The 13,028-nt window shown below is 41.9% G+C and overlaps 1 protein-coding gene across 1 annotated transcript in view; it reads left to right on the top strand.

The window, feature by feature from the left end:
- Positions 1–13,028, top strand: part of USP37 (ubiquitin specific peptidase 37) — a 345,091-nt gene that overhangs the window by 774 nt on the left and 331,289 nt on the right. The gene's annotated exons all lie outside the window — the stretch shown is intronic.

Raw genomic sequence — 13,028 nt, 5'->3', positions numbered from 1 at the left:
AGCATGACTGTGGCTCGGCCTTTGCAGGACAGCCAGCTTAGGACACTGGAAAAAAAGTTTTGATGGCTAAGTTTAAGACCTTGTCCAGTGCGGAGAAAAACTACGGGGGAAGGCATACTATTGCGAAAGTCAAGTTTACTTAGTGATAGTTAATTGCATTTATTAATCATGATGCAGTTAATTAAAAACTTTACCTGATAAAAGAGCACTTTGCAAACACAGATAAAAGGCTGATGGGTTAGTGAAAGGGAAAAACCGAGGGTGTCTAAAACATTTTACTTTCAAAAACGTCCAGGAGTCCCTTTCAGTATTGTCCTTAGTGGTTCAAAGCATGCAAGATAAGTGACAGCGCCGAAGGGGTACAAAAAGGTAGGGGGTGTTTAGCAATAAGTTCTAAAGTGAAGTGGTGCACCAGCTTTAAATAGCTTTTCCGCCTTGATGGTAAATTTTAGCAGGCACGCTATTACTTGGGCACTCAATCAAATACAGCTTTATTCGATTAAAATCAATAATCATAAAAGCATGGATAACACAATTCAAGTTAAAAACACAAAAAATGTCTACATTAACAACTGATTCCTTGATTTGAAAATGAATTTTAAAAAAGCATTGACTGAAGCTACAGCAAAGACAGTATCTAGCATTTGCAGGGCAATAAGTGCAGGTCGGCAGTGCCTGATGCCAAACAGTTTCAAAACTGGCAGAATCCATCTTTTCCTAGGAATAGAATAGAATTTACACAGACGTACAACATGCAGTGTAGATTGAGTCGAAATATCGTCGCAAGGACAGTTGCATAATTGTTTGGACCAGTCATTCCGTTCCGGGAAACTTAGTAGCCTGTGAATAATTCCCAGGCGAAATCGAACTAACAAAAACCTATCAAAGTCACCATCTACTAATTTTATATATGGTTGAATTGATAAATGAGTAGAAATCAGCTGGTGGCTCTGGACCGATGTTTTCCTCAGTTCAATGGCCAATCTGCAGTCATTTAGATAGTCCAAACACAGTTTTTTCAGATCTTTTCTCGCTATCCGAGCCAAGGTTGTGGGGTTATCGTAAAACTCACAATGATCTAATTTGCCGCAGAATGATTTGATATATGTTAGCCAACTGATCTTTAAGACCCCTTCCAAATTTAAAAGGTCAAGGATTATGGAACGGTTCAGAGCCAGATTATCCGAGGTCCAAATCCTGTGCCACTCGAGTATTGGTTGTATTTTAATAATGTCTTCTAGATAACCAATTCCTAGTTCTACGTGGCATGAGTAAGTTGAGATGGACTCTGGAACCGCCAATAAAAACTTGGGCACTCAAACCTTGCAAGAAGGAAAGCAGGGCTTAGTAGCATGATTTTACTCTGTGAGCATTGAAAAGGTTACGTAAAAGCCTTCTGTGTGCAGATGGCAAAGTGACACATATGCATAGTATATGCTTTAAGGTTTTGTCTGGCCCATGACACAGCCTGCACAACGGCGAGCTGAGTTCTTGGGCCCACAATGACAGTGCATCCTTCGTTGGTGTTAGGGCAAATCTTAGTGCTAAAAATGTGAATTTGTAGAAACCTTTGATCCAAACAACTCTGTGGAGTGGGCGATCTGTATGTTTTGATGCATAGCCATGAGTATTTACGTTTTTGAGGGCGTTACGTGTCTTGCGCACCCAATAATAGTTTTGTTTGTTGGTTCGTTGCTGTTTTAGGTGTTATTGGGTAAATGTGCTTCCCACAGATGCTGCGAGTTCAGCGCTTTTAAAGCCTCACTTACAGCATGGGTTCAACATTTGTTTGACTGTTATCCTGAGTCTCTTTTCAAGTGGGTGCCTTTACTGTATTCGGTAGGCCCATTCGGGGGGGGGGCGGGTGATGGGTACTTGATAAAAACCATTTGTGTTGTGCTAGCCCTTGCACCCAGAATTCTTGTTGACTTTGTGGAGTTGTCATGTTCTGTGGTAGCTGGAATATGAGGTGAAAGACCTTGCGCTGAGCGTTTCTCAGAAATAGATTTCGCTTCCCTAGAAGCTGGGATCATTTTGCTTTGATGGTTGCCATGACTGGTTTCCAGGTTGGCAGGTGGAATTTATTGTACAGTTTTTGAAAGGCGATGAGTGAAACGAGGCTTTAGTGTTTTTAAGTGGAGCCTTGGAGAATAGCACTGAGGTATTTGTAGCTGAAACTATTTTCTCATAGATTGCCTCCAAAATACAATTTTCCCTTCTTTATTAAGGCCATTTCCGAAAATGACTATTTTTTTAGTTCTGTCTAGATTAACTGTCATCAAGTTTGTTGCATAGTAAAGCTCCAATGTGTTCATCAAGTTTTGCAGGCCATTAGGAGTTAAAATCACGAGAACTATGTCTGCTTATTAGAGTGACATTAATCGATGTTGGCCCAATTTTGGGAGATGTGAATAAACTTCATCCAATGCTTTTCTCAGATCTCAAATGAAGAGGTTGAACAATGTTGGGGGACTCGTACATAGCGATCAGTGCGGGTTCCTGACGAATCGTAGTACGTCTCAACACCAGGCGACTGCATTATGTAATGGAGGCCACTCTGCAGGCTCATCAGTCGGCGGGTTGCATCGCCCTAGACCTCCGTCAGGCCTTAGGTTCTCTTTACTGGGAATTTATGTTCGCAACCCGTCGCTACATTTCTAATCAATACTCTATTCACAAGGGCACGCAACAGGGTTGTCCGTTATCTCCATCATTATTTGTTCTCGCACTAGAACCATTAGCGATAGCACTCAGAAGGTCGGTAGACCAGCTTGGTATACCGGTCGATGGAGTGACCCACCTGACCTCCATCTACGCGGACGATATCCTGTTGTATTTATGGGACCTGTCGGCCGAAAATGCTCCCTTACTTGACATCTTCGACACCTTTGAGCGCTTCTTGGGACTGGCTATAAAACTGGAGAAATCTGTGGCCTTCTTTTTCAGGCATAGACCATGTCCGGATACCCTGCGCTTTGGCGACTATACCAGTGGCTCACTACCATTAAATACTTGGGTATCCAAGTCGATAGAACACAGGCAGATCAGATAGAAGGTAATATCACGCGAGCCATAACGGGGCTCTGGGTCAGTGTAGCCTTCTGGGCCTCCCTACCGCTCTCAGTAATGGGATGGGTTGCCATCTCCAAGATGGTGATGCTCCCTCGCCTATTATACTACTTTGTGAACCTACCGGTCATAATCCCTCAGTCTACCTTTAACACATTAACCACCTTATTGGTGGATCTTATCTGGGGCAAGGGCTGCAGACGTATCAGCCTGTGGAAACTTCAACTTGAGAGCGGAGGTGGGGGTCTGGGAGTTCCCGACTTCCGCGCCTACTACTATGCTAGTCCGCTCCAGTGGCTATCTTATTTGACTGCAGAGAGACAATTACAGGAAATCGGGTACTCATCGGGGGAGTTGGACCGGGGGATGCTACACTCCCTGCTTTTACCCAAGGTTAAGATCCCCACGAACAGCCCCCCCCCTTTGCATACCGCCTTACAATGCTGGAGGAAGGCATTGACATACACTTCCGTGGCGATTCCTTACTCACCGAACATCCCTCTTTTAGGTATCCCCACACCACAGGGTAGGCTAGCGAAGACCAGTATACAGGATTGGATGGATGCCGGAGTAGAGGACATTGGAGCGTTCTTTACTGACGGACATTTGATGGACCATGAGACCTTTATACAGACTACAGGCACATCGCCACGATTATATTTATTGCACGCCACTATATCTCATTACATAAAGAACACATGGGCACTGCAGCGCAGTGAACCCCAGCAGCACAACCTATTACATCTTTTATATCACATGGGGAAGGGGGGACATTTGGTTCATTGGTTATACACGGGAATACGGACGCACGCTGCAATCGCGCTTACTTCACTAAGAGAGCAATGGTCCGGGGACTCTAACACAGAGATTACCGATGAGGCTTGGCAGTGCATGCTAGAACACCCCAAAAGAGTTTCCCGCAATGTCAAACTAAAATTCATCCAGACCATGATCTTACATCGGGCATATCTCACCCCCAAGCGGATCCATCGTATGTTTCCTGATGCCTCACACAATTGCCCCCGCTGTAAAGGGGATGAGGCGGACTTCCTCCGTATGCTGTGGTCTTGTCCACATCTCCGGAACTACTGGGAGGGAATTCGTCAAGCTCTAGGCGAAACCACACAAACCCTTATATCATATGACACCCTGAACTGCCTTATGGGCCTCCGCAAACGCTCGAGTCCAGAAAGTACGACTGAGATTCATAGACCTAGCCCTCATTTTAGCGGTAAGAACTCTTACTATGAGGTGGAAGTCCCCCAGATGTCCAGCGTTATCCAGTTGGCAAGCTGACATGATACAATGGGGAAAGGCAGAAGGGGCAGCACTTCGGAGGGAGGAGGAGAAGGGTTTTCGGAAGCAGCCCATCTCAATGGACTGGGAGGCAATGCTACACGAGTTTGAACCACTTGACTTATTGCCCCCTCCGGGTACTCAAAGTTTTGTAGGCACTTGGAGTGAATAGGTGACTATCCCTCAGTAGGCCTCAAGATTGTGACCCATACATTGCATGATTACCGAGTGCCAGTTCGTGCTACCCTGTTATTACTCCCCTTTGAGGTCCTACTGGACTTACAAAATACAGAAAAACCAGGAGTGGGAGGGTTAGGGTGGGAAGGGACATAGTTGAATTTGTTATCTATGTTAACTGGAAAAAGTAATAACGCTGTTGCTCATTTATTTGCCATTACTGCAGTGGGCAGCTATACGTGAGGTCACCAGACCTTCTTAATAACCCTTTTCAGCCTAATGGAGGGAGGGGGGAAAAGATGGTAATTTCGTGAAGTATTTATGTTGTATCCATGGTATGAGGAAAATGACCGTCTCTATGTAAATTTTCACTGCATTGGGTTTGATATGATGGTATCTAAAGTCAGGTCTTTCAATAGCTTGGCAGGTGCTTTGGCTTTTAGAACCACGCCAGACCCTGTTCCGGCTCTGGATGAGTTTGTTGGCTTGCTTTCCTCTGTAGTTTAAAAGGGTAGGGCTATTTCTGTCACTCTTGATACTTGACTTGGAGAAGCCTAGGGTGATAGCCAGCATCCACGGGAGCGAAGAATAGAATTACCACTCTACCCTAAGGTATAACCACCATCAGTAATATCTCATAAACTGAGAAATAAGTTACACCTCAGGGAACATGAAAGGATCGCAGGGTAGCCCAACAGGGAGGTTGACAGTTCTCGGTGGGGAGGTGCCAGATAACGACTCAGAAGAACTGCAGCATATCGAAACAATAAACAAGGAAACAAAAAAAAAGAGAGAAGGGAGGAATTAATGCAGAGAAGGTACTAGTCAGGAGCACTCGTCTTACCCCCTATAGATATAGTGAGTGGGATGTGAAAGAGTGGTTGTGTACCTTCATATTCCTTTATAGTTGCAACAATGATAGGATTAGAATGTCCCTTCAAAAAGGAGTAGGTAAATCCAGAGCTATCTGCTTCCAAGAATATACAAATGCAGAGCGGTGCACACCGGCAGGTTTGGAATTGTCAAAGTTTTTTGTTGAGAACACGAAACAAACAAAAAACGTAAACACCACAATCCTCTCTGCAGCCTGTGACAGCGGTCAAGTCTCTATACCAATATGCCAGCAGATACTTGTGAGGAGGTATTTGACTTGTACCGGCTACTGAGTAAATCAACCTTGACCGTTGGAAGGTCGTTAACAGAGTCAGTGAAGCGAGTAACTCATAACAGCTGCACGCGCGGCACGCGTGTAACGTACCAGAAACGCCAGCGTACAGAAGCGGCGGATGTCTCCCGATGCTGTCGCTGACTTCTCAATAGGCTGGTGCAATCCGCGACGAGTGATGGTGATCCTCACAACCCCTTTGGTCGAGCGTGGAAGAGGAAGTGAAACTGGCAAGGTTCCCGGCAGGCGTCACGGAATAGTTCAGGGAGTCCGTGACAAAGAAAGAGGACACAAAGTTTCGGGCGCGATCCTTGAAACAAGGTTTAAGGGTTAACTCCAAGGGCAACGAGACTTGCAGGGAAGATAAACCTCAAAGGGATGCAGGAGGTTACTTAAGTGTGGCGGAGTTCCGATATCCGTGGAATCCAATGAATCCAGATACAGGTGAGGCAAGGTTTACATCGAGGTTCCCAAGAGCTTCGAAAGCCAAGCACCGAACTCGAGGAGGAGCTTAGATTTAAACACCTCCTGAACCAATGAGCTCGTTCGCTGAGGAATTGGGAAGGTACACAACCCTAGAGCCAGAATGGTGCATTATGGGAGTTGTAGTGGGAAGGAGGGAAGTGTGAATAATGCGCAAGTGGATGAGCGTGTAACAATTTCAAGCTTTTTTTTTTTTTAAAAAAAACCTCTTGGTTAAAGTGACAAACTGCCTTGCATTGAGCTCTATTTGCAGCTTGCTAGGTCAATCTGGAGGCACCTGTGCCCAGGTTTGTCACCATGGGGATCGCCAGTATGACACACTTTGTGGTCTTGGAAAAGTTAACTGTATGTATGTAGTATTTGTATACTACAAACATAGCCTAAAGGCATTAGAGCTATTTATAGTATCCAAGGCAACAACCAATAAGTGATTGAAGGAGAAGTTGTGTTCTGAGAATGAAGGTACCAGGGCTCTGACAGTGGAACTTCTCACAATCCTAGCTTTGGCCTCTGGGGGCCGCCAGCAAGAAATACTTTACAATTTGCATTAACAGCACCCAGTGTGCTCAATAAGTACAGTATGTGAACAGATAGTGCACTGGATATGCATTTTACAAAGTTGGTTCTGGAAACGTCCTGGTCGATTCCTATTGGAGTGTTAAGTTTACTGCTGGACCTAAGGTGGGCGCTGAAGTTACCACCTGGTTTATTCATCAATTTCTGTTTTGAGAGATGATTTAGAAATCTGCATTTATCATTCTACTGAATGTTTTAGAACCGCCCAGGCACAAGTGGGTCTCTCCCCTTCTCAGTTTTGTTTTTTATACATTTTTGTAACAGATTTTATTATAAACTTGCAATGGCTTTTAATAGCTGAGCATGAATAAAATTAACTTGAAAAACAGTAGCGATGTTTGGACTGTCATGTAAAGATTGATGATCATTTCGGAGGTATTTCCCCAAATTAGCAATTTTGTCACACTGGTGAAGTGAGATTTGCACGTGATTTTAGCAATTTCTCCATCTGCACATAAATGAGTATTAGCGGTGATCATAAATACTGCAAGCTTTCTAAAGTTTGTATGGAGGAGTTAATCTGCATTGTTTTTCAGTGAACATTGCGGTATGTTATGCTATACTATGTTTTGCTACCAGCATTTGTATAGTGCTATCCACCATTTGTATGGCACCTTAGCATATTTTACTTTAGACTCCCTTCTCATAAGTGCACCTGAAGGAAAGTACACTTTTTTGTATGATCACCGCTCCAAGGTTTTGACTGATGCTGCTGGTTTTAAGACTGTAGTGCACTTTGCCCTGCTATACAGGCCCCAGTGCATGTGCTCTGACCCCCAAAGTGCATGCACAATTGGCGCATTTAATTTACCTGCAAGTCACTAGTAAATGGTACCCAGGGCTAGTAAGTTAAACGCCTCTAGTAGACTACAGCATGTAATAGTGCCACCATTGCAGTGACAAGGTGAAAACGTCACTCTAGGCCTTCCACTGCAGCATAGTCGGGCAGCTTTGAAACTGCGAACTCCACATGGCAAATTAAACCTCTTTTCCAGGTCAAATCCTTCCTTTTTTCATATTGATACGCCACCTGTAGGGAAGGCCTTGGTATCCCACCAGACAGGGTGTCTAATATAAACAAGCATTGGCATAGCCAATTGGTCTCGCTTTTAGGACCTTATAAGTATTTAGTTATGCAGCACAATATCCTTGGTGCAACATCAACTGTTGCATGGCTAAACACTTATAAGGTCCAAAAGGCGAGACCTATTGGCAATGCCAATGCTTGTTACTTTAGACAATGTTTGCAAAGGAGCAACTATTTAAATATGCTTTGTCCCATACAATTATCTTTTTTAAGGTATAATCTTTTACTCTCAGCGAAATATGTGCACATTAAACATAAAATGTACTGTGCTCTTATGCATGGCTACTTCTTAATTTGAGGGTGTATCCAGAGGTTACATTGTATTAACACAATGTAAACCTGAAGACGAATTTTAGAGTATACCTGGAATGAGTGGAATCAGTGAGGCTCCTCTCTTATTACAAGAAGTGTGTACATGTACAGTTATACAAAGAAAGTACACCCGCTTAAGATTTTGTGGTTTTACATATAAATTTATATTTGACGTTCATCTAGTCCATGTCCAATCCGAACCGTAGAAAATTTAACTCCTTGTGACAAACTCATGCAAATGTCCTTTTTCTCATTGGTTATTAAACACTAAACGTTTAACAGGCATGTGTGAAAAGAAAACGCACCTTGATGCTTCCACTTCATTGAAGAAGCTAATTATCATCTGTTGCTTCTATGCTAGTTTACGTAATTACTTACTTATCAGAAAATGCTATCACCTGTATATAAAACCATAAACTCAATTTTGTATGGAATATTCAGGCCTGTTGTAACACATCATACCTAGTTCAAAAGATATTGGCGACTTTAAAGAAACAATTCATGCTTTTGAGTCTTGGGAGGATTATAACGCCAATTTCAAACAAAGTATATCAAGCAACAGGAAGAACAATTAGCAAATGGAAACACTGTAGATATTTTGAGTCTTCCCAGTAGGTGGTGTCCCAACAAATTCTTAAGATCGTGGTGCTCTCAGACAAAACGCCCTTGAAACTTGCATATAGGAATCTGCAGACTTATTTCATTATGGTAAGTTAGTTCCTGTTTCTACTATTTGGAAATGACCGAACAATTAGTACTTTTCTGTAAGGGTAGTCAGGAGTAACTCCCTTCTCTTCAAAAAGAGCACTGCTGCCTTAAGTTTTCAATACAGCACCTGAATGAGCTCCAAGATTTCTGTAACAATGTTTTATGCTGAAAGCCAAAGGGAGTTGTTGACTGTAGTGCACAACTACCTGTGTGATGAAAACAAAATGCCTCCTAGCTCCACAGGATCTTAATACCAGAATTCAGGCTTGGTGATTTGGGAAAGCGTTGCCACAATAATGGAATAAACCATGAATTCCTCTATGTGCCAGCACATTACAGCAAAACACTTGAGGCCACCAGTACAGTAGCAGAAGCTTAGCCTCGAATGATTCACTCAAAAGTATGATACCAAACATAGTAAATCTATGACCTAATAACTGAAAGAAAAGAATACAGATTTTGGGATGATCAAGTCCAGATCTCATCCTCGGTGAGATGCTGTGCTTAAATGAATGCTATCCTACTTCAGAGCCGAAGTAGTTTTCTAAGCAGGAGGCGTTTGAATTCCTCTCGGGTGATTGGAGCGACAAACTCTTACTGGACACCTATACTTGAAGTTACTGCTCACACATTGTTTTGACACGCTACTCACTCAAGATGCACTGTTATGTTTTCACACAAGGCTACCGAATGGTGACCTTTTAAAATTTAGAGATTATGACATTGTGAAATATGTATGTTATTTGCCAGTTCGGATTACATTGATCTGCTGACTAGGTCTGATATTTCTTTATATGTACACATATAAAATCTCAGGATCCTTTACTTTGTTTTTCTGATCACTAGGTTTATCTGCTGACTGCAGCATTTTATGTTTTACCCTAATTTACTCTTGCAAGGTAATATAAGGAAAGAATTACAAGATGTTCCAATTCAACAATGCAAAGCATCATTAATTCTTGATGAATATGATTTTGGGTAGTATTTGCTGAATATGTACAGCACGGGAAACCTTTCTCAAATCTGTGTCAAAATGTAAGACAAGAAAAAGTACTCTTTCCCCTAGTCAACCGGATTGCAAATTTATATAGACCATGTGCCAACTGTGCAAGAAACCAATAGAAACCATACACGTGTATAATTTATCAACAGATGGCAAACATAGATGTGTAAAATTATCCACGTTAAAAAAACAGACAGAAAGGGGAAAGAGTACATAAAAATACATATAACAATGTATGGTTCTTATAAGAAATCATATGGTATGAATACATGCTCTTTATTTTTCAAAATACTATAGTGTGTGGTTTTGCCTAAATATGTTTTTTGCATAGTTGGCACATGGTCTGTATAAATTGGCTTTTGGGTTACCCAAAGAATTTGTAATGTTTATGGTCTTTCTGTCCCTTGTGGTTACGTCACAGTATCCTGTACTCTGCAAAGTAATCAGAACAGCATCCATTTTATTAAAATGGTACCTCAATTATGTGGCGCAAGTACATCACATTAATAAACCGATTTATAAGTATTTCAGCAAACTCATTTCAAGGGTAATATTAATTCATCGGTTATGATTGGAATTAATAATCATTAGTAACCAAAAATTTCACCCTAAATTGCACATATAAAACAACTTTCACAAAGGTTTTATAGAGACAATGCCCATAATGTTAAAATATGGCGTTTTTAACATCTGCCATCCGTTTGCTTGACAAACATCTCGACAAATGGTGACCCAGCTCTCATTTCCTGATCACGTACCAGGATAACGCGCTGTCTGCCAAGCCCTGGCTAGGTTTAGTTTTGCCACGGCCATGCCAATTTTCAATTAAAGCTAGTTTCATACCTATTGGTGCTACAGCCTAATGTTATATGAAGTAGCATGAATTTGGGTTTCAACCTTGCTGCTAGTTAGAGGGCTAAAGATTCCATGGGCAATGTTTCTTATATTGGGAATGTGAATCAGCATCTTGAATGTTTTCACTCTGGTTTCACAAGTGTCAGTAAAGGAACAGTGAGTGAAAACCTCCACTCACAAAACGCAAATTAATGTGGAGGAGGTTAGCACCTGCTCAAAGATTAAATCCGTGCTTTCCTAATTTTCAGATCTCTGTATTAAACTGCATATTATATTGAGACAAGTGAGATTGTGAACCCTGCTCTGGACGTGTTCTCTGAAGAAGCTACCACCATGGGATCCTACACCTTTTCCAAAATCTTTATTGAATTTCCAGCCTGGCCTGCTCAGTAGAGAGAAAATAAGGAAGCCTTTTGCACAATTTACTCTCCCATCTACTGCCCATCATATTTGAATGTTTAACCCATTCAGTGCCTTATGATTGTACCCGGAGCACCAATGCAATGAGGTTGAACTTTTCGGATTTGGCTCACCCTTGCAGATTACCTCCAAACAAGTTTTTAAACAATGGGTTAAAATGAGCTGGTAGTCTTAATCTGCCCAGTCGTATTTTTGTAAATTCTGATGTACACAGTAAGTATGAACTATTCTTTGAGGGAGGCCCAGAATAATATAGATAGCAGTTAAGTTTGTGTTCTTGCATGGGTTTGAAAGTTGAAGTTGTGTTTCTAAACATAAGCTGGTAAAGGTGCAGGAGATGTTTTTGCATAGATTCTTCATGTAACTTTGCTTAACTCATGGAACAACATTGGTGGAGCTTAGTGCATTGTCCAGGCTATATACTTTTACACTGATCTCTTGGCAGATCAAATGAATATATAATTGCTTATTGAAGACATTGGTATTCGCAAGTCAGAATGCCTGTGAATGTTGTGAGCCAGAGTATAGCTCTGATAAGTTGCTGTTCTTCCTTCTGATCTACAGTAGAACCAGAGTCTTTTCTTGGCTTGGCACATAATTGCAGTGCTCACACGTTGTATCAAGATGAAGTACTGTGATAAGATTGTGGGCTTGTGATCCCCAGTACCACGAAGAGCCTAGTGCCCACAATGTCTTGCAAATGCAATATATCCTTGTGTACATTTCTCCATCTTTTACTGGAGAGAAAAGCTTGCCAGACTTTTGCATTTCTGCTGCGATAGAGCACGCTGTCACTTTTACGTAGCCATTTCCACAGGAGCGTTGCTCTCTCACCAGAAGAGAAGTCAACCAAAAACAATGTTCCACCAGTGATTACTCAAAGAAGTATTACATTGGTCCGATTTGCAATAAATGCAAACAGAACAAATTCATCATCCGTTAAGATTCGGTTTATCTTTTCACAATCGAATCTAGAAAAAGAAAACCATTTAAATATAAACAAACACTGTAGGTGCTTCTAGTGGCGGTGCACTGCAGATGCAAAAAAGTGGGAGGTAAATAGGGAGCCACACAACTTGGCAACCAAATATACAGTCGACAGATCACCCAATTAGGACAGTTTTTATATCTGATAATCCTACTCAGATTTCAAAAGTCCATCATTGCATGAGCTGGGTGTTGCCCTTATTACTCAATTTTCGACCTTGAGAGAAGCCAGGACCTGTTTGCAGTATCCTCGCACTTTTTGCCCCCATTTGGACTACTAGATGCTGGTTTTCTGACAATTGTGCCCTGGATTCTCCTAACCAGACCCAGGGCCCTTTCTCTGTGTAAAAGGTGCATGGTAATAATTACATTTTGGTACTAACAACCTACCTGTAAGACCCTAGTATACGGTGGGGCATGTAGGTTTATAGGCCCAGTAGACTTAATGCACTTAGGTGTGCACTATGGTGGTGCCTGTTGTCATTTTAAAAGCCATTCCATTCAAATTCTACTTTGGAATTAAATGTACATCCAAATTAGTAAACCTTTTTCTTTTTACATATAAGATCTCTCCTAGGTGCCACAGGGGTAGGTGTGCGGTGTAGCTGTAAGCAGGTACATTATAACATGTTTTATATGCCCTGGTGAGGAAAAACTACCAATTCCCCCCCCCCCCCCCCCCCACCCCCCACCCCATTGTGGTACAATCGCTTCATAGACTAATCTACGAAACCTTTATTAAAGTAGAACTATTGAAAGACAGGAGCCAAAAATATACTTAAAATATGAAAATATTTAGAATAACTCCAACTTGCCACCGTTAGATTTATAACGATCACAGAAAAGTTGTCGAACTTGGTTTCCTGATTAACGAAAAGCCAGCCTTCCAG

Source organism: Triturus cristatus, chromosome 3_2 (assembly GCF_964204655.1).
Source record: "Triturus cristatus chromosome 3_2, aTriCri1.1, whole genome shotgun sequence".
Taxonomy (NCBI): Eukaryota; Metazoa; Chordata; class Amphibia; order Caudata; family Salamandridae; genus Triturus; species Triturus cristatus.
Note: the sequence above shows the minus strand (reverse complement) of the source record. Positions and strands in the feature narration are given on the sequence as shown.